The sequence below is a fragment of the Lontra canadensis genome, unplaced genomic scaffold (genome assembly GCF_010015895.1).
Source record: "Lontra canadensis isolate GAN:19392208 unplaced genomic scaffold, GSC_riverotter_1.0 scaffold16, whole genome shotgun sequence".
Classification (NCBI taxonomy): Eukaryota; Metazoa; Chordata; class Mammalia; order Carnivora; family Mustelidae; genus Lontra; species Lontra canadensis.
In genome coordinates, this window is record NW_022631010.1 from 3,629,293 (window position 1) to 3,650,881 (window position 21,589).

The 21,589-nt window shown below is 40.0% G+C and overlaps 1 protein-coding gene across 6 annotated transcripts in view; it reads right to left on the reverse strand.

The window, feature by feature from the left end:
• The window catches only part of TPX2 (TPX2 microtubule nucleation factor), a 56,325-nt gene extending 46,238 nt beyond the window's left edge, over positions 1–10,087 (reverse strand). For 2 of the 6 annotated variants that reach the window (XM_032858942.1, XM_032858937.1), the window contains exon 1: positions 9,736–9,982. The gene's annotated coding sequence lies outside the window, so the exon portion shown is untranslated. The other 4 variants (XM_032858939.1, XM_032858938.1, XM_032858940.1 and 1 more) reach the window with 4 other exon arrangements.
• Between the last annotated feature and the right edge of the window lie 11,502 nt (positions 10,088–21,589).

Below are 21,589 nucleotides of genomic sequence, written 5' to 3' on the forward strand. Positions count from 1 at the left end.
GAAAGTATTCAAATTTAACCCTCACACTCTTCTTTCTTTTTTTAATTATGGAGCTAAACAGCTACGCTCTTTGGAGGGCAACTGTATTTTTCTTTTTGATAGAGCTTGCCAAATGTAAAAATACTATAGTACTGTTCATAAAAGCCAAAAAACTTAAAACCAAAATTCCACCAATAGAAGATTGGTTGAATAAATTATGGCACAATCATATAATAAAATATTAAGTAACTTTAATATTAGGTAACTTTGCATATGTGATGATATGTGTACACAATGAGCTCCAAGAGCTATTAAGAAAAGCAAAACATAAAAGTGCATACTCCCATTCATGTTAAAAAGAAGCAGAGGGACTCATATATACCTTTGTTCACACATAAGACTATTGTGGAAGGAGACATAAAAGTGTTAACCGTCTGGGAAGAGAGCTAGGAGTTCTGGGTCAGGGGAAGATTTTTCACTGTATGAACTTTTATACTCTTTGAATGTTTTATAAATGTATACCTTTTCAGTTTAAAGAACTAGTTAAGCAGTATTTATTTCTCCCTAAATTGATGTATACAGTCCATAAGTCACTGGGCTTTCTGGAATTTTTTATTAATTAAGTACTCTTGGTAATCCAGCAATAATTGCTAAACCTCTTGATTTTTGGAAATAACGTTTCCCATTTATGTAGTCTATAAATTAGCTACTAACTTCACTTATCCAAATGTTATCCATCCTTTCTTTTTTTAATTGTCTCTGTATAAAAACAAAATGCTCCTGGGTATTGACTTAATAAAAAGTATATAAACTTGAAAAAAGTTTAAAATAATAATAGCTATTAATTATTGAGTACTTATGACATGCCAGACACTGTTTTCCACAGCGTTTTACATGTATTAACTCACTAAATCCTCCAATAATCCTGTGAAGTTTAAGTACTGTTGTTATCTTCATTTTACGGGTGAGAAAACTGAGGCAAGGAGAGACTTACTACTTATTCATGGCCACACAGCTATGAAGTAGCAGAGCCAGCATTTGAACTCAGATCTACTACCTCTCATATTTACTTGATTTTTTTCTTTAGATAATCTCTATGCCCAACATGTGGCTCAAATTCACAACCCCAAGATCAGGAGCCATGTGCTCTATCAGCTGAGCCAGTCAGGCACCCCTCTTTGTGTGTGTGTATTTTTATGTATTATTTGTTTGTTTTTATTTATTTACTCTCATATTTATTTAAAAGACAGATATTTATGTAGCTCAGTAGGAAATGTTAAGGAACAAGGGATAAAACCATTTGTAGATAATAACTTCCAAATACTGTTTACTATAGGCCAAGCATTGTACCAGGCACTGGATATAAATCATCTCATTTAAACTTCATCAACAATATACAAGGTATATATCATCATCACCATTTTACAAATAAGGAAACAGGTTCACAGTAATTAACTTACTCCAAGATTACCAACTAGTATGTAGCTGTGTTGAGGTTTGTTTTTTTTTTTTTAAATTTTATTCATTTATTTGCAGAGAGAGAGACCACAAGGAGGCAGAGAGGCAAGCAGAGAGAGAGGGAGAAGCAGGCTTCCTGCCAAGCAGAGAGCCCGATGCGGGGCTCCATCCCAGGACCCCGAGACCATGACCCGAGCCGAAGGCAGAGGCTTAACCCACTGAGCCACCCAGGCGCCCTCTGTGTTGAGTTTTAAGACCAGGTCTGTGAGATTCCAAAAATCTAGAGTTGTTATAATGAACAGGTTTTTCCTACAACATTACTTCAAAGATGAAGTATGTAACCAAATCATTCTAATCTGTCAGACAAATGCAAATATTAACTCTGCTTTACATGTAACTATAAGTATTCCTGAAAAACTGTTCATAAAAGAATACTGGTAAATTAAGAATCCTATTCTAAATACACTGGGAAAGCTCTGAGCTGAATCATCCCCTATGTAAAACATCACCCCTTAATTTCTCTTTTTCTTAGTTTGTATTCTTGCATATAAAGTTTTTGCTTGACATAAGATGGAAGTTAGTCTGAACCTCTCAGTGGATATTCTAGAGTAAAAGAGACAAAGAGGAGGGTATTTAATCAGATGGAGGGATATCTTCTGAGGTCTAAGAGTGCATTTGATTGATGGGGATCAAAAGGCAAGGGGCCCAAACTTAAATATGCCTAATCTTTATTTAGCTGAAAACTTTAAAACCAAAATACTATTTTTCTAACATTACCTCTTTTTTAAAAAGCCTTTTTTTTTTTAAAGATTTTATTTATTCATTTGAGACAGAGATCACAAGTAGGCATAGAGGCAGGCAGAAAGAGGGGGAGGGAAGCAGGCTCCCCACTGAGCAGAGCCCAGGACCCCGAGATCATGATCATGACCTGAGCCGAAGGCAGAGGTTTTAACCCACTGAGCCACCCAGGCGCCCCTAAAAAGCTTCTTCTAAGCTATCTTTTGGTCTAATATGACCAACTCAGGAGATCATCCCCACCAACCCTACTAAAAAGGGAACAAGTAAACAAAAAATATATATACTGAGAAGTCTGACTCTTAAATAAAAGGTGACAGCACAAGTACATGAACAAAACCAAAAGTAACTACTGGATTATGCCGGTTTCACCATGCTGCTTCTCCCACAAATAATAAAATTAAGATGTGAAACCTTCAAAAATTAAAAAAGCACAAGGCCTAGTGGGAAAAGGAACAGCCCAGGGCCTGGGCCAACTGTTTAAATGAGAGAGCCCCAGGCATGATGGGAACTGGATGCCTTCCTGCACCCCTTAATCAAGATTGAATTTCTGTCAACAGGTCTCACTGAAAAAAAAAAGGAAAGAAAAAAGGCACATGCGTCAACCACATTCCCCCAAACAAATAAGACTGCCAAGCAAGAGAACCAGCTTCACATTTCAAAATTATCTAAATCCACCACAGCTCTAGACTCCTGCAAAACTAGAAACATTCTGAGTGAAGAAATAGCTCTTTCAGACCAATAATCCTACAACAGAACTGAGGAAAAAGGCTTTCCCATATTATGAACTACTTAGGTTCCTTTTAGAACTGCCTATTAAAAGCCACCATCGTATCATATAGCTCATTTTTGTTTCCAGAGAACAAAGACTAAAAGGATACATATAGGGGCTCCTGGGTCACTCAGTCGTTAAGCATCGGCTTTCCGTTCAGGTCATAATCCCAGCATCCTGGGATTAAGCCCCACGTCAGCCTCCCTGCTCGGCATGGAGTTTGCTTCTCCCTCTCCCACTCCCCCTGCTTGTGTCCCCTCTCTTGCTGTCTCTCTGTCAAATAAATATCATTTTTTAAAAATAAATAAAAAATAAAAAGATATTTATAAATAAAAAAATAAACAAAAAGATATCTCTTCCCTTAAGAAACTCATATTTGAGGGGTGCCTGGGTGGCTCAGTAGGTCAAAGCCTCTGCCTTCCGCTCAGGTCATGATCTCAGGGTCCTGGGATTGGGCCCCAAGTCTAGCTCTCTGCTTGGCAGGGAGCCTGCTTCCCTTCCTCTCTCTCTGCCTGCCTCTCTGTCTACTTGTGATCTCTGTCTGTCAAATGAATAAATAAAATCTTAAAAAAAAAAAAAGAAATTCATATTTAAGTGGAGACTACAGACAATTGTGATACAGGGTGATCTTTGCTACAAAAGGGGAAAAAACCAAGATCACTGTGGAAGTGCAGAGAAGGGGAGCTGGTGGAAGTGATGCTTAAAAATACAGACAGTGGGGGCGCCTGGGTGGCTCAGTGGGTTAAGCCTCTGCCTTCAGCTCAGGTCATGGTCCCAGGGTCCCACATCGGGCTCTCTGCTCGGCAGGGAGCCTGCTTCCCCCTCTATTTCTGCCTGCCTCTCTGCCTACTTGTGATCTCTCTCTGTCAAAGAAATAAATTTTAAAAATCTTAAAAAAAAAAAAAATACAGACAGTGGTGAGCATAGCATAAGCAATAGAGATGTTGAATCACTGTTGTAAACTGAAACTAATGTAGCATTGTTTGTCAACTATACTTGTCAAAAATTTTTTTAAAAAGAAGGAGAAAAGATATGCACAAAGAACAACAGCAACAAAAAGATACAGACAATCCTTCAGAGTTCTACAAGCTACGGATGCATACTGACTTTTTCTAAGGAAAGAGATAAATGGAAATGGGAAACAAATGTGGGAGAAGCTCATAATTGAGAAAGATTGCAAAAGAAGCAATGCAACTTGTTTCCACATTCATTTGAAATTAACCTCCATCATGTCCTATTCCTCTTCACTCTCAAAGCAAAAATAACTAGCCTTGACAACCTCTATAAATCAAAAGATGCAGGTTCAGAGGAGGTGGGGAAATCTGCAAAAGGGTGCATTCTAAGCAAAGTTGACATAGTAGACTAGCAGCTCCTAAACAAAACAAAGACTTTGGTGTGACAAATGCTCTCAAACACTTCACTATCCACTTTGTGAGCTGCACTGTACCTATTTCTACTGGAAGAAAAATCATGAGTTAAACAACTGGTAATATAATAGAGTAAAAGTAAGTCAAGACTTCATTAGAAGTCTATTAGTTAAATGGTCCCATCCCAAATGGTGCCATTTTCCCAGGCACACCCTCTCCTACTTTCACAAGGGATAAGAGATCCTGTTACCGTACCACAAGTTAGAGTTGAGTTATTTTCATCTTACGCAGGGAAAAAACACTTACATTTTTTTTGTACATAAGGGATTAGCAGGAGTCAGTAAATGGCAACATAATCCAGCATGCAATTTCAACTGTTAATCAAAGTCACAAACTAAGTCTAAAGGAAGTTAATGGACTTTGTGTTTCCACATCTATGTTTGCTAACTTCTATGTTGAAATTGGATCTGTTTACAGAAACAGATGCATGAAGCTTCCAAAATTGGGTCAATTTAAAATCCAATGACAATCCTTCACTGTCCAAGCACTTAGAAGTCAGCACAGGACACATGGACACTTGTTGTAATTCATCACTGTCCAGAAACCTCAAGCACATATATTTTTTATCATCTCTCATCCAAACGTGTGAGTTATGGCTTACAAACTCAGTTCTGCTTTATTTAATTTATCTGTACAACTCTACAAACCCTAACCTACTCTTAAACAACTAATAAAACCTGGATAAAAATCAATGATGCCATTTACCTTCAAGCCAAATAATGACACAAAGTAGAATACTAAAAGGAAATCTTTGAAGAATATTAGGAAATCTCTGCAGAATATCAAAGTGTTCTGCTGTTTCAACAGTAAGAAGCCAAAAGAGTTTTTAAGGGTTGACAGTGGGGCTGCATACATTCCTAGTGAAATCTCAATCACGCAGTCTTAAGGAGATTTTTACATCCTTCAAAAGGTATCCTTCTTGCAGGGCACCTGAGTGGCTCAGTTGTTAAGCGTCTGCCTTTGGCTCAGATCATGATCCCCAGGTCCTGGGATTGACCCCCGCATCAGGTTCCCTGATCAGCAGGAAGCCTGCTTCTCCCTCTCCCACTCCCCGGACTGTGTTCCCTCTCTCACCATCTCAAATAAATAAATAAAATCTTTAAAAAACAACCAAACAAACAAACAAAAAAAATACACAAAAGGTATCCCTCTTGGGATGTAGATACACAGGTACCCAAGAATCTCAAAAAGTGATTGCTTACGGGATGCCAGCAAGTGTCAGTGACAGGGTTGAAAGAAGATTTTTAACTATAAAACTTTTTATACTATTTTGAGTTTTGTACCATGAGACTGTATCACATATTTTTTAAATATAAATTTATGCCTGTGTAAATATACACTATTAAGTGGGTATGTAAATCAGCATTATTTTCTTATGAGGCAATTTGGTGCTTTGTACCCGTGTCTTAAAAATATGCATTCGGGGGGCACCGGGGTGGCTCACTGGGTTAAAGCCTCTGTCTTCAGCTCAGGTCATGGTCCCAGGGTCCTGGGATCGAGCCCCACATCAGGCTCTCTGCTTAGCAGAGAGCCTGCTTCCTCCTCTCTCTCTGCCTACCTCTCTGCCTACTTGTGATCTCTGTCTGTTAAATAAATAAATAAATATGCAATCTTTTAACCAATGATTTCACTGCATAAAATACTGTGGCAGAACCAAATAATGGAATACCACATAGCCATTAAAATTACGTTGTTAGAGGGATGCCTGGGTGGCTCAGCTGGTTAAGCATCTGCCTTCTGCTCAGGTCATGATCCCAGGGTCTTGGGATAGAATCCTGCATCCGAGCTCCTTGCTTAGCAGAGAGTCTGCTTCTCCCTCTGCCTGCTGCTCCCCCTGCTTGTGTACACTCTCTCATTCTCTCGCTCTGACAAAAAAAATCTTAAAATAATGTTGTAGCAAATTTTAACGAAATGAAAAATGCTCATAACCTAATTATTATATTGAAAAATATAATGAAAATTTTTAGTGTATGACTTTTTAAAACCAAATATGGGCACAGAAAAATTTGGAAAGAAATCTATCAAAATGTTAGCAATAGTTTATCTGAGAGGTAGGATAGTGAGGGATAGTTCTTTCTTTTGCTTTTTCATGTTAAATAAATTTTCTTCCAAAGTATGTTACTTTTGAAGATATATTAAACACTTTTGATGGTAATTATTAATGTTCCTCTTATCTCTTTTTAATGTAACTCACTTTGGACACAGCCTTACCTGTGGTTTAATCCGTCAGTCCACCTGCCTACAGGCTTGGTTCAGAGGTGCAATATACTTTTTCACATCTCTTCTGAAATGCTGAAGTCTAACAAGTACTTCTTATCAAGAACCTGGATGGGACGCTCGGTGGCTCAGTTCGTTAAGCGGCTGCTTGGCTCAAGTGGTGATCCCCCTAGGGTCCTGGGATCAAGTCCTACATCCAGCTCCTGGCTCAGCAGAGAGCTTGCTTCTCCCTCCCACTCTGCTTGCTGCTCTCCCTGTTTGTATTCTCCCTCTCTGTTAAATGAATAAATAAAACCTTAAAAAAGTCTTTAAAAAATAAAAATTAATTAGTTAATTAATTTTTAAAACAAAAATTAATTAGTTAATTACTCTTTTAAAAAAGAACCTAGAAGAAACAGAAAAATGATATAACAGGTTCATGTTCTCTGTAGTAAAAATGGTTAACAGAGAATAGGAAAAGGCTATAAAACACCAAAGATTACCCCTCTCAAAACCAAAGAGTGCCTCTAAGAGCTAAGGTCTAAATAGCATAAATCTGGGGCGTCTCAGTCGTTAAGCCTCTGCCTTCAACTCAGGTCATGATCCCAGGGTCCTGAGATCAAGCCCCCGTTCAGGCTCCCTGCCTGGGGAAGCCTGCTTCTCTCTCTCCCACTCCCCCTGCTTGTATTCCCTCTCTCACCGTGTCTCTGTGTGTGTGTCTCTCTCTGTCAAATAAATGGATGAAATCTTAAATAAATAAATGAATAGTATAAATCTACCCCAAACTTAATTGTTGTTTCAGCTTACGTTTTGAGTATACATTGCTGTCTTGTGGTGTCTTTAATATTATATACTCACACTTTAAAACTAACTTTCCAAATTCGCAATTTAGGAACACTGACACCAAGGGTGATAGTGTACACTTCTGTGTTATTCAAACATCAGGACAAATAGTAGGCACATTTGTAATAGGGAAAGAAAAAAAAACTTTTATTATCTTTTTTTAATAGTATTTTTTAAACATTTCCAAAGTGAGCTCCTTTCCCACTAATCTGTAATTTCCTCCCAATCAAATCTCTCTATGCAAATGAACATAACCAGAACCCCTCCCAGCTATCCATTCTTTTTGCACCAAGTACCTCCAACCACAGATCTCTAGGTCTCTGTCTCAAATACCTATTCATAGAATTGTTTGGGCTGTTCAGTCTCCTAGTAGTCAATTCTATTTCCTAACTTTACTCATTGCAAAGACAATTCAGTTTGCCAAAGGGCATTTAGAGCTCTCCTTTCTTCTTTCCTTCCCCAGCAATTCAAAAAGAATGAGGGAAGAGACCCAGGTAAGGTTGAAGAAAAAAATATGTAGGTAATATGGAAGAACTTTGAACATCTGGCACCTAAACAAAAAATGAAGGACTTTCCCACATAATCCTGTCTCGTGGAGAAGCCTAATTGCAAATGTAGGATAAGTTTATTTTATTAAGCTTGGAATATACAGACATAAGCATAAGGCTGGCCAAAACCACCCTATTTTATTAAAAGTTATAAAGTTGTTTTTTAAAGATTGCATTCATTTGTTTGACAAAGAGAATGAGAGAGTGGAAGCAGCATAGGGAGAGGGAGAAGCAGGCTCCCTGCTGAGCATGGAGCCTGATGTGGGACAGGATCCCAGAACCCTGGGATCACAACCTGAGCCCAAGGCAGACCCTTAAACGACTGAGTCACCCAGGCGCCCCAAAAGTCTAAACAAATTTACCAACCTAGTTGAATACATCCAGTTTTTCATACCTGCAATTTTGTAGTCAATTTAGATAATGCCCTCCTGCCTATCCAATTCAGCAGATAGTAAGTGGGCAATTTCTGTGCACCAAGACTGTTCTAGTTCTTATCTAACCAAACTCTGCTTATCAAGAGCCAGTTGGGGTCCCATCTGCTTCACAAAGACATCCTTGCCTGTCTTAACCCTCACTGATCTCCCTCACCTCTATCTTGCCAGTACCTACAATACATAACACTACAGTACTCCAATGCTGTCATTTCTTGTTCAGATAGTCACTTGTGAATTTGAATCAGTCTTCTGTCCTCAGGCATACCAGAAAACCCATGAGAATATCATACATCTGAATATCCAGAGTATCTAACATCAATCTGAGCACACAGTACACCCTCAAAAATCAATTAATTAGCTAAGTGCGCTGGGAGCCACAAAAACTTTTATCCAGAGAGTGGCAACTTAATACTGAGCTCACACACCTAACAATTATACTCCAAAACAACCAAGGGTGATCTAGGGGTGGCTTGACAGGGGGTAGGATACACTGAGACCACAACCCAAGAATATCCTTATTATAGCAGTCAATAATTCAAATCCTGACATCCGATAAGTAAGGCCATAGGATGTCAAGAGAAGGTAAAGCTGAATGAACCTAGGAGTACATAAAGCAATGACCTCCCAGCAAAATCAGCAGAGCCCTCAATGCTGTCTGGTTCTAAGCAGGGCTGATTGGGGCAAGCCCTTCGGATTTAACTATGAGAAAACTGTATGTGAGACAAAGACACCACACATCAAGGGAAAGGGGGCAGAACAGTCCTACCATATTATAGTCTGGTCCACCCTTGTCCTTTCCTCTTCAGTCTATAAATGTTCTAGGACAGGAAATTAGAAAGGCAGTGATACCTAGTTATTCGTTGCAGACATAGATAAAACAGGATGAATTTTAAATCCCAAACAAAAAGACAACTCCAATTGGAATGAAATTCCCGCAATTACCTTCCTATTCTTACACAATAGTTTTTCAATGTAGTCGTCTGTGACCACATCTGTTTTCCTCCACCAAAGCCACCCTTCTTGAGGGCGGGGCTACTGTTTCATCCATTTCTTGAAAACTGGATTGTGGGCCTCAGTTTCCTCCTCTAAAAAGTGGGACGAAGAATAGGACCTGCTTCATTGGCTTCGTGGGACAATTAAGTGAGAAAACGCACGCAGAGTGCTTTGTCCAGTGAAAGCTTATTTCATATGTGCGTGGTAACAATGGTCGTTACCATTACTAGCTTACAGCCTCCCGCAACCGCTACTTCCCCCTATTTCCCAGGGCCGGCCACCGCCTCTACCTCCAGATGCAGCCCGCTAGTCTCGGTCGGGACACACTTCGCTGGAAAATCCTGTGCCACCAAGAGAAGGGTCGTCCGAAACCCGACTACCTTCCCGCCTGGCCAGGGCGGCGCCCACACAATTCGACCGCCTCAGAAGCCCGGGGCAAGAGGCGCTTGGAGGCGCTACGGGTTTGGCGGCCTCCAGCCGTTCGAAAATCAGGGAAACGGTAGGCCGCACCCCAGCTGGTCCCCGTTTCTTTCCAAGGCTCACCTCACCTCAGCTCTGACAACCGAGCGCCCGGAAGATCCGACGCGGGACTTCATTCAGTACCGTTGAAAATTTGAACCCAGGCTCTCTAGTCGAATGCACCAATCAGAGTGCGGGAACCGGCAATCCTTAACCTCCCGATTGGCCCAGAGGATCGCAAGGACGCCGGAAGTCAGGATGAGGGACTAGCAAACAACCGGCCCGAGAGGCTCCTGGGAAATGTAGTCTCATGCAACTGCGTGAACCCTTTGGAACAAGTCTGATGAGGAAATTACTACAAAGCCCAGAACACTCCACTCCAGATATTTCGGGAGAAGTGGTACCAACTGAACAGATAAGAAGTCGCTTCAGGTAACAGAACGGCGCGCAACTGGACCTCCGAAATAGTTTCACGAAAGAAAATTTATTATTCTTCCTATACAAGTGCATGGTGCCTTGAATGTTCATAAGATTTCCATTCGTTTTAATATAGACTCCCCTGTATACAACATAGACTCGCCCTCAGCTTCTCTCCCAGCTGTGAAGGAGTCTCTCCAAGTCTTTTTTGAGCCCATGCCCTGATATCACTGCCTTAAAGCCGCGGTTTATAATTGGGTGCTCCTTCCCTTTCAATTGCATTTACGTCCCTTGCTTTATCATCCTCGTATTTTAAAAAGGAAAACAAAAGATCAGAGAAGTTGAGTGAATTGTCTAAAATCAATAAAATGGAGGAGGTGGAATTTGAATTAAGGATGTTTGGTCCTATACATCATCAATAATCAGTCAGAAAATAATAGCAGCTACAAGGCAGAAAAGATCGCCTTGTAGAAAATAAGCCTAAGATCTTTATCTGAAAATTAAAAACTGTGAAACTTGGTTATATAGCTACAAAAACAAGTAAAGGAGATTGTATACTTTATTAGAGGATGGGGAGATCCAATATTGTAAAGCTGTTAATTTTCCATATGAAGAGCTCAAGGCAATTCCAATGAAATTCGCAATAGGTTTTGTCATGGAACTTGCCAAACTGATTCTAAAATTTATATAGAAGAGGAAAGCACAAGATGTGGCATCTGAATTTTGAAAAGTAATGGGGGAGACGGGTGATTGCCATACCAGCTCTCATGGGCATTAACATATTTTTAAATTATCGTAATTTTTAAAGTATAGTTCATTGATTCCATGGGGATACAATCAGCAAAATCCAGACAGGAAAACTCTACAGGACAACACATCTCCTTTCTTCAAAACATAAACAGCAAGAGTAGTTTTGTTTTTGTTTTAATACTCTTTCCTATTTTTAGAGATACACATATAAATGGTGGGGATAAAATGACTCTAGAATTTGCTTCAGAATAATCGGGAGAGAGGGAGGAATGTAGGTGGGAATATTGATGAAGTAAGATTAGCCAGAAATTGATAAGTTGAAGCTGAATGACAGGTTTGTGATACACACACACACACACACACATACACACACGTTCATATATGTTTGTGAAGTTTTCCACAAAGTTTTTTTAACCAGGATATTGCCATAGGAATTTTTTTTTAAACAACAAAGAAAAACTGGTAGAAAAGTTTAAGAGTCCCAAAACAGACCCATGTGTATCAGAATTTAGTAAATGCTGACTAGAATTTCAAATCAGATGGAAACAAACAAAAAATGAAGGTAAGACATTTGCTTTTCATTTGGGGAAAATATATTAGATATTTATCCCATACCATTTTCAAAAACAAAATTCAGTTGAATTAAAACCCTGAAGGTAGGGGACGCCTGGGTGGCTCAGTCAATTAAGTGCCTGCCTTCTGCTCAGGTCATGATCCCAGAGTCCCGGGATGGAGTCCCACATAGGGCTTCTTGCTCAGAGGGACCCTGCTTCTCCCTCTGCCTGCCGCTCTCCCTGCTTGTGAGTATTATCTCTGACAAATAAAATCTTAAAAAAAAAAAAACTTAAAGATAGGGGAAAAATCAAATTTTTTGAAATTTTAAGACTATGTTTATGATGTTGGGATAGGAAATTTTTAATATTTCCAACACATATGGCAAAGAATTAGAACCCAATATATAAATAAACAAAAAAAAGTCAATGAATCAGTAAGAAAAGGACAAAAACTGGGGGGGGGGGGAAGGGGAAAATAGGCAGTTCTTAGAAGAAGAAGCAAAATTGGCCATTAAAGATAACGCAAACAGGAACTCCCTTCTACTTGCTAGATGGGATACTGCCCCATTCAGGAATCCCTTAATAAAGCCAATTAGATCTTCAAAAAAAAAAAAAAAATTAAAAAGACATGCAAAGGTCATTGGCCTCAACTAGTAATACTGAAATTTAAATTCAATTTATATTAAATTTAAACAAGAAGATACCATTTTCACCCACCAGATTGCCCCAAGTTAAAAGTTTGATAGTATCAAGGATTTGCAGGGTAGGAGAACAAATGGGTTTGCCTGCTTTAGAGGGCAAATTAGCAACAACTATTAAAATGTCAAATATGTATGCTCTGTGACCTAGGACTTCTATTTCTAGGTTTAGTTCCAAGAGGCACACCCATCTACTTTCACACAGAGGCACAAAGACACAGTCACCACAGCATGAATTGAGCACCTACTATGTGTCAGTCACTGTACTAAATGTGGGGATAGAATTGTGAAAAGACAGACAAAATCTCTGTCCTTGGGAACCTGGTGTTCTATGGGAGAAGACAGACTCTAAACAAGGTAAATAAATGTAGTGTATTAGGAGGTGATATATGCAAAGTCACCGGGTCTCCAGGCCTTGAGGATGGCAAGGAGAGGAGGAAGGCAGGGGCTGCCCAGAGACAAAGGAAGGCCAGGGACTGCCTATACTGTGGCCGCTTAATTTCAGCAGACACATCACCCGAACACTAGGGACCTGCAGGGCCACCGGGTAGCCAGGCCTGGGTGGGGATGGAGGTAAAGCTAGTTTGCTTTACATTAAGAAAACAGGGGCATCAGAGCAGTGCCATGCCCAGGCCCTACAAGGCAGAAGGTGCCCAGTGGGTAAGGGAGTGAATGAGGCAGTGCCTGCAGGCCAGGATATGTGCAAGAGCTTCCCAAGTCGTTCCAATGGGTAAGCCTGACCCAAGGGATTCATCTCCTGTCATTCCTTCTGCATTGATCACATTCTAGGCTGAGGCTCAAGTTCCCATTCTTCATGAATGGATGACTGCGCAGTCTGCAATCACCAAAGCAGCCTTTTAGGGCTGAAAGGAAAAACCCTCACATCTGGTCCACTCTCTCCACAATTTTAGCCCTCACGGTTTTGGCTTTATCCGTGGGAAAAGGGTTTGTAATTTTAAGTAGGGTAGTTCAGGGATATTTGGACAAAGATTTCCAGAAGGTAATGAGTGAGCCATATAGATAGCTGAAGGAAGAGTGTCCAGAGGGAGCAGCAAGTGTAAAGGTAGGAGCATAGCAGACATGTTTTAGAAATAGTTAGCAAGTCAGGGGCTGAATCAACTACAAGGAGAAGAATGCCAGGAGATATTCTGGAAGACCAACTGGGCCATTGTGAGGACTTTGATTTTTACTCTCAATGAGGTGCAGAAGGCCTGGGAGGGTGTTGAGCATTGATTAGCTCTCTGCTATTAATGGGAAAATTCTGGCTGCTGTGCTGAAAGCCGAGGGAAGGAGAACAGGGATGGAAAAAGGGAAATCAATTAGTAGGCTGTTGCATTGTAGTTGTGGGACATTGGAAACCACCTAAATGTCCCTAAGTAGGAGGGTATTTTAATAAACTGTGTGTAGAATGGAATATTAAACATCAATTCAGTTCAAAAAAGTTCAACTGATCTGGACTGATGGGGCAGTATCTTTGAGACACGTTTTTGGTTAGAAAAGAAATCGCTGGGGTGCCTGGGTGGCTCAGTAGGTTAAGCCTCTGCCTTCGGCTCAGGTCATGATCTCAGGGTCCTGGGATCGAGCCCCGCGTTGGGCTCTCTGTTCAGCAGGGAGCCTGCTTCTCCCTCTCTCTCTGCCTACTTGTGATCTCTCTGTCAGATAAGTAAATAAAATCTTTGAAAAAAAAAAAAGAAAAGAAATCTCTGATTGATATAAATTCATTATGAAACCATTATGGGTTTTATTTATTTAGTTTAATTTAATTTAATTTAAGTAAACTTTATCCCCAATGCGGAGCTTGAACTTACAACACCGTGATCAAGAGTCGCATGCTGCACAGATTAAGCCAGCCAGGCACCCAGGAAAGCATTATGGTTTTGAAAAATATGCAAAACAACACTCCACTTTTCCTGTGGGTGTGTATGAATAATGTCAGCTGCACTTATCTGGCACTTACCATATGCCAGGCACTGTTTGAAGTGCTTTGCATATAATAACTTATTTTATCCTAATAATAACTCTGTGAGGTAATATCATTTCCACTTTATAGATTCAGGAAATTATGGCTCAGAGAGGGTAGATAACTTCTCAAAGGTCACACAGTTTGTATGTGACAGAGCCAGAATTTGAACATAGGAAGTCCAGCTCCAGAGGCCAAGCCCTTAACCACTGCCCTACATTGCCTCTCCTAAACAGAGATATATATATATGACAAAAGGTATGGAAGAATTCACAACAAACTGACAAGTGTGGGAACTTCAAAGAAGAGGAACTAAACTGGATTGTGGACAGAAATGACAGATAATGTGAGTTTTATCTTTGTTTTAGAAAAGAAGGTAGCCATGTATTATTTGTGAGATTTGAATTTATTGTTTTTTTATAATGGAAGTCTGAAAGGGGAGAGAAATCCGCAAAGGAGAAAGGAGAAGGAGCCAGCAGATCAGAAAATTATTATGGCTCTTCAAACTCTCATTTTTTGAAAGTGAGAGAGAAAGAAAGAACCAGCTCCTACCCATGCCCCTTCCAAATCTGCTCCTTCACTCTGTGTCTGTCAATCCCTCTACCATCTAAACCAGTAGTCACCAGCCAAAAATCTGTACTTGCCTTCCAGTTCAGTGGAGGCCTCCTACTTCATGGAGAATGGACAGCAACAGCCCATTGGCTCTGGATGGCAACTAACTCTCAGACATCTTTAGGTAGGGTGGCTGCAGTCACCCAAGAACTCTCTCCTGGAGAAGGTTGCAAGTATGAGCCATTGGTGACAGCCATCAAAAGGATCCCTGGAGAAGGGGACACCATTCTGCCTTCCATAGTTCCCATCCAGTCAAGCAAAGGGAAATCTGTTTCCTCATCTCTTTCTTCATGGCTGATGTGGAATTCTTTTGGGGGAAGGATTACACAGACCTTAGCAAACTGTGATTAAGAACAAAAGGCCATAGGACACAACCTGAATGTCCACCAACTGATGAATGGGTCCGTAAAAGCTGATAAATCCATGCAATGGAGTAGTATATTTTAATAAAGTGAATTAAGTATCGCTACATACTATAACATAGATGAACCTGAAACATGATACAAATAAAAGAAGCCAGACTAGGAATGGCAAATATTGTATGATTCCACTTAAGAAATTTCTGGAAGAGGCAAATCCATAGAGACAGAAAGTAGATTAATGTTTGCTAGGAGCTGGATGGGGGGTTGGAGAGTGACTGCTGATGCAGGGATTTCTTTTCAATAAGCTCATGTAAAATCAGTGCTAGCCAGGCCCAAATGGGGCCTCTGTCTTTAGGGAGTAGGAAAGACAATCTCTGCAAATCCCATCCTCTGCATTTATAGTAGGCACTGGTTTGGTACATCAACCAGGTACTTCAATATTTGGTATGTTTTAAAGTTACAAAAATAATACATGCTTATGACAGAATAGAGGGTATGCTAGGTGCTATACATTCATGACTTGACTTAATCTTTGCAACACCCTTGCTAGGTAGGTGCAATTATTTCCAATTTCTGGATGAAAAAACCTGAGGCTCAAGAGAAGTAATATGAACTGCCCAAGGTCACATAGCAGAGTTAAGATTTGCAGCCAGGTCCATCTGGGTTCATAAACATATATGAAGTAAAAAGTGAAAAAGCTTGGGCGCCTGAATGGCTCAGTGGGTTGAACCTCTGTCTTCAGCTCAGGTCATGATCTTGGGGTCCTGGGATTGGGCCCCACGTCAGGCTCTCTGCTCAGCAGGGAGCCTGTTCCCCCCCATCTCTCTGCCTGCCTATCTGCCTACTTGTGATCTCTCTCTCTGTCAAATACATAAAATCTTTTAAAAAAGTGAAAAAGCTGGGGCGCCTGGGTGGCTCAGTGGGTTAAGCCGCTGCCTTCGGCTCAGGTCATGATCTCAGAGTCCTGGGATGAGCCCCGCATCGGGCTCTCTGTTCAGCGGGGAGCCTGCTTCCTCCTCTCTGCCTGCCTCTCTGCCTGCTTGTGATCTCTCTCTGTCAAATAAATAAATAAAATCTTAAAAAAAAAAAAAGTGAAAAAGCCCTATACCTCCTACCACACCCCATTGCCAATCCCTCTCCCTCAGTTAAAAAAAGTTAGTGTTAAAAAAATTAGTCTTAAAAATGAGTGTGTAACCTGGCGATTCACAGACCTGTACCCCTGGGGCTAATAATACATTATATGTTTATAAAAAAAATTTTTTTTTAAATGAGTGTGTATCTTTCAGAGATCTTTTCATAAAAATACAAGCCCTCATACATCTATATTCATACATGCACACATTTAGGTATTTTAAAAAATATTTTATTTATTTATTTGACAGAGATCACAAGCAGGCAGAGAGGCAGGCAGAGAGAGAAAGAGGGGGAAGCAGACTCCCTGCCAAGCAGCGAGTCCCATGCGGGGCTCTATCCCAGGGTCCTGGGATCATGACCCGAGCCAAAGGCAGAGGCTTTAACCCACTGAGCCACCCAGATGCCCCCATTTAGGCATTTTTAATTTTTATGTGTGTGTTTATATATTTTTAATTTCTCACTTTGAAAGTAGTACTTTCTTATTTATAATACTTGAAAAATATAGGAAATAACAAGAAACAAAAAATAACTATTACATAGACTTGGGAAGCAACATCTTCACTATTAACACCTTAGTATATTTCCATCCAGACTTTTTAAAATTTATTTTATTAGATATTGAGTAGGTACAAATACAAATATATGTATGTAGAACATATGGTTGTATAAAGAATGAGGCAACAAATTCTGTATACATATGTACAATTCAATTTAATAAGAACACTTGCAGTATCTTCCAAACTCTCAATTTTACCTGGTTCCCCAGTTCATCCTGAATGCACTCCTGTTACAAGATAGCAATGGCTATCTTGAATTTTGTATTTATTATTCTTTACATTTCTTTATAATTTTACCACATAGGTATCTATCTCTGTATTGGTTATCCATTGTGGCACAACAGATTACCCCCAAACTTAGCAGTTTAAAGTTACAAATATATATTATTTTATACAGTTTCTGAGAGTCAGAAATTCAGCGGCTAATAACAGTGGTTCTGGCTCTGGGTCACAGATGGGGATGTAGTAAAGCTGTTGGCTATAATTGTCTGGAGGGTTGGCTGGGCCAGGGGGATCTTCACATGACTGTCCACAGGAGGTTTCAGTTCCTCACCACAAATGGGTCTCTCTGTAGGGCTGCTCATAACAGTGCAGCTGGCTACCCCCAGAAAGAGTAATGAGACAGAGAAAGAGATAACCTAGTCCTGGAAGTGACATACCATCACCTCTGTCATTTGCCATCAGTAACATAAGGACAACTCTGGTATATTGCCAGGGTGTGAATATCAGGAGGGAGGGATCTTTGGGGGCCATCTTGGATGAGGCTGGCTACCACAAACCCTACACAGTATGTAGATTAGATTTTTTCTGTTTTCAAACTATATATAAATGGAATCATACTTCATTATTCTCTTACAATATTTTCATGCAACATGTTTCTAAGATTCTTTTATGATGTGTATAACTAAATGCACGTATTTCTCACTGTATCATATTACTATGTATAAATATACTACTGTTTGTTTAAACGTTTTGCTATCATGGACCCAGGAGTAGTTTCCAAATTTTTGTTATTACAAGGAATGCTGCTATAGGGATGCCTGGATGGCTCAGTTGGTTCAGTGTCTGCCTATAGCTCAGGTCATGATCCTGGGGTCCTGGGATTGAGTCTCGCATCGGGGCTTCTTGCTTAGCAGGGAGCCTGCTTCTCCCTCCACCTGCTGCTCCCCCCAACTTGTGCTCTCTCTTTCTCTGACAAATAAAAAAAAAATAATAAAATCTTATTTTAAGTTTATTTACATTTATTTATTTATTTATTACGGTTTTTTTATATTTATTTAACACAGAGAGAGAGATCACAAGTAGGAAGAGAGGCGGGCAGAGAGAGAGGGGCTCTCTGCTCAGCTCCCCTCTGAGCAGAGAGCCCGATGCAGGACTCGATCCCAGGACCCCGAGATCATGACCTGAGCTGAAGGCAGAGGCTTAACCCACTGAGCCACGCGGGTGCTCCTATTTATTTATTATTTCTTTTTTGGTAGTAATCTCTACACACCAAATGTGGGGCTAGAACTCACTACTGTGAGATCATGAGTTGCACGCTCCTCCAACTGAGTCAGTCAGGCCCCCCTGCTGCTATAAACATTCTTATATGTGCATTTGCGCATGTGCAAGAGTTATTTGCGAGCATATATCAAAGAATAGAATTGCTGGGTCATAGGTTATGGGCATCATCAATTTTGCTAGATGACGTTTTTTTCCCAAAGTTATTCCATATTCTTGAACCACACTTGACTTTATCAGATTTTCCCATTTTTCCCAGTCTGGTGGGTGTGAAATGGCATTTCACTGAGGTTTCAGTTGTCATTTTCCTTGATAGCTAATGAGGTTGAGCATCTTTACTGATTTACTGACAACTCTGTTTCTGTTTCTCTTTAACATCTATGCAAGGATTTTCTCCACTTTCTTTTGTCTTTATCATATTGATTTCCTGGCCTTTTTCCTATGCATGGTATTTAGAGCTGAGATTGTGTCGCACAACTAATTTTGTATACCTTTATTTTCACTTAACATTACACCACAAGCATTTCCTCATCATCTAATCTCAGCAAATGTATTTTTAAAACAGTGTTTTCTGGGGTGCCTGGGTGGTTCAGTTGGTTAAGCATCTGCATTTGGCTCAGGTTATAATCCCATGGTCCTGGCTTCAAGCCCCATACTGGGCTCCCTGCTCATCAGGGAGCCTGCTTCTCCCTCTCCCCCTCTACCCTACTTTGCTCTCTCTTTCAAATAGATAAATACAATGTTTTTTTAAAAAATCTAAAAAAGTGTTTTCCAGTTAAAACAATATAGTCATGTTAGATAACATAGAAAAGTACAAAAAAGAAAAGAAAATCATCCATAATTTGACTACCCAACAATAACTACCTTTTTGCATTCTGGTAGAATTCCTTCTACTATATTTTGTGTGTGACGTGCATTCTTTATAAATCGTAATTCTTAGTATAGTTTTGCAATTTGTTTTTTTAAGTGTTATGCTTGGAGCATCTTTCCACTTCATTAAATATTACTCAATTATAATTTTAATGTGAGAATTTAACCCATGTAAACCGTCACCCTATTTATTGACCTTCTTAATTTTTAATTTTCTTTCCTGTGTTATAAATAACCTTGCACAGACATCTCTGAGGATAAATCTTTGGATGCATGGAATCAAAGATCATTTCTCAATGATCTTTCCAGACCAGTGTTTAAGGCTTTTGGTAAATATTGCAAAGTTCCCTTCCCAAGGCTCTTTCCATCTCTCCAAAATATAAATCTCTTCACGTCCTTTCTGTTCAAGACACCTGGCTGGCTTCTTTGGTGTCCATGCAATGTCAGGCACATGCGGATACACATTTACCTTCAGTCTCCACTACCACTTCTCCCGTCTCAGCCTTCCCAATTTATTTCTAGGAAACACCATGGACTCTCACGTTAGACCCCCAATGCTTTGCTCAGGCAGCACCCTCCACCTAAAATGCCCCTTACCTCCTTTCTCTTCCAGGCAAAATCCTATTCTCCTTTTAAGGACCAGTTCAATAAAGCTTATGTCTCTGGGCAGGGCTGATCTGCCCTCTGCTGGGCCCCCAGAGCACATCATAGACTTCCATAATGATAATTTTCACATTGAAATAATTTTGACACCGGAGGTTTCACAGATTCACACAAATCATCACATCCTGCCCTGGTTTAAAGCTCTTCCATTGGTGAGGGGCACCTGGGTGGCTCAGTCGGTTAAGCATCTGCCTTTGGCTTAGGTCATAATCCTAGGGTCCTGGGATAGAGCCCCACATCAGGCTCCCTGCTCAGTGGGGAGCCTGCATCTCCCTCTCCCTCAGCTGCTCCCCCTGCTTGTGCTCTCTCACTCTCTGTCAAATAAATAAATAAAAGCTTCAAAAAAAAAAAAAAAGCTCTTCCTTGGAACATAAAAGAAAGTTCAGAAATCGGCCCCAATACACTTGGGAATGAAGACTATGATAATAGAGACATTTCAAACGAGTTGGGAAAAGATGTTAATATTAGGATAACTGGGTGGTTTTTTGGGAAAAAATTGTAGATTCCTGCCTCACACCAAAGTGATCTTATGATGGCACAAAATTGAAATGTAAAATATGAAGTCATGTAAAAACCAGAAGAAAACAGAGAATTTGTTTTCTAATATTGAGTTGGAGGTTTTCATAAGAATGACATAGAACCTGGAAACCACAAAGTAAAAGACTGATAAATTCAGATGCATTAAAAATCAAAGTTTGTCCATAGTAATAAATGATAAACTGGAAAAATATTTACATATTAGGTTTAGAAAAAAAGGATAAAAATTCCTATAAATCAACAAGCAAAAGCTCAATGGAAAGAAGAACTGAAAAAAGGGCAAATGAAGTGAACAGAGAATTCACCAGAACTAGAACCGGCCTCCCTCCCCAGGAGCACCTGGATGGCTCAGTCATTAAATGTGTCTGCCTTTCGGCTCAGGTCACTATCCCAGCCTCCTGAGATGGAGCCCTGCATCCTGGGATCCAGCCCCGTGTCCAGCTCCTGCTTGGCAGGGAGCCTGAAAAAGAACGAGAGCCCCACCCCCACTAAAAGGCTCATAAATACAAAAAATTGCTCGACTTCTCTCTTAATAAAAAGAAATGAAAAATAAAAGTGCCTCTTGGTTTTTATCCATCTGATTGGCAAGGAAAATAAGGTTTGATAACACATGTAGTTCAGGATGTAAGGAAAGAAGCACTCTCATACTTTACTGATGGGAAGGCAAAGTGGTACAATTGCTAGGGAGAGTACTTTGCCAATATCCATTAAAACAAAACAAAATCAAGTTCATATACTCATTTACTGGTATTCTACTTCCAGGAATTTACCTAACAGATAAACTCCCATGTATGCAAAATAACAAATGGACAAGTTATAGCAATACGTGTAATAAGAAAGGAATGGAAACCACCTAAGTGTTTGCAAATAAAATATTAGGCAAGGAAATTATATGGCATGTCTTTATAAGCTGTGTGTTAATTTTAAAAACTGAGGCAGACCGAAAATGTGGGGCTCAGTCATAGAAGCAAGATGTAGAAGTGTTTATAGCAAGCTATCATTTGTATAAAAAAATCTGTACACGTAATTAGCCTGTGAATACACCGGCCATCTCTGAAAGACCTCAGAAGA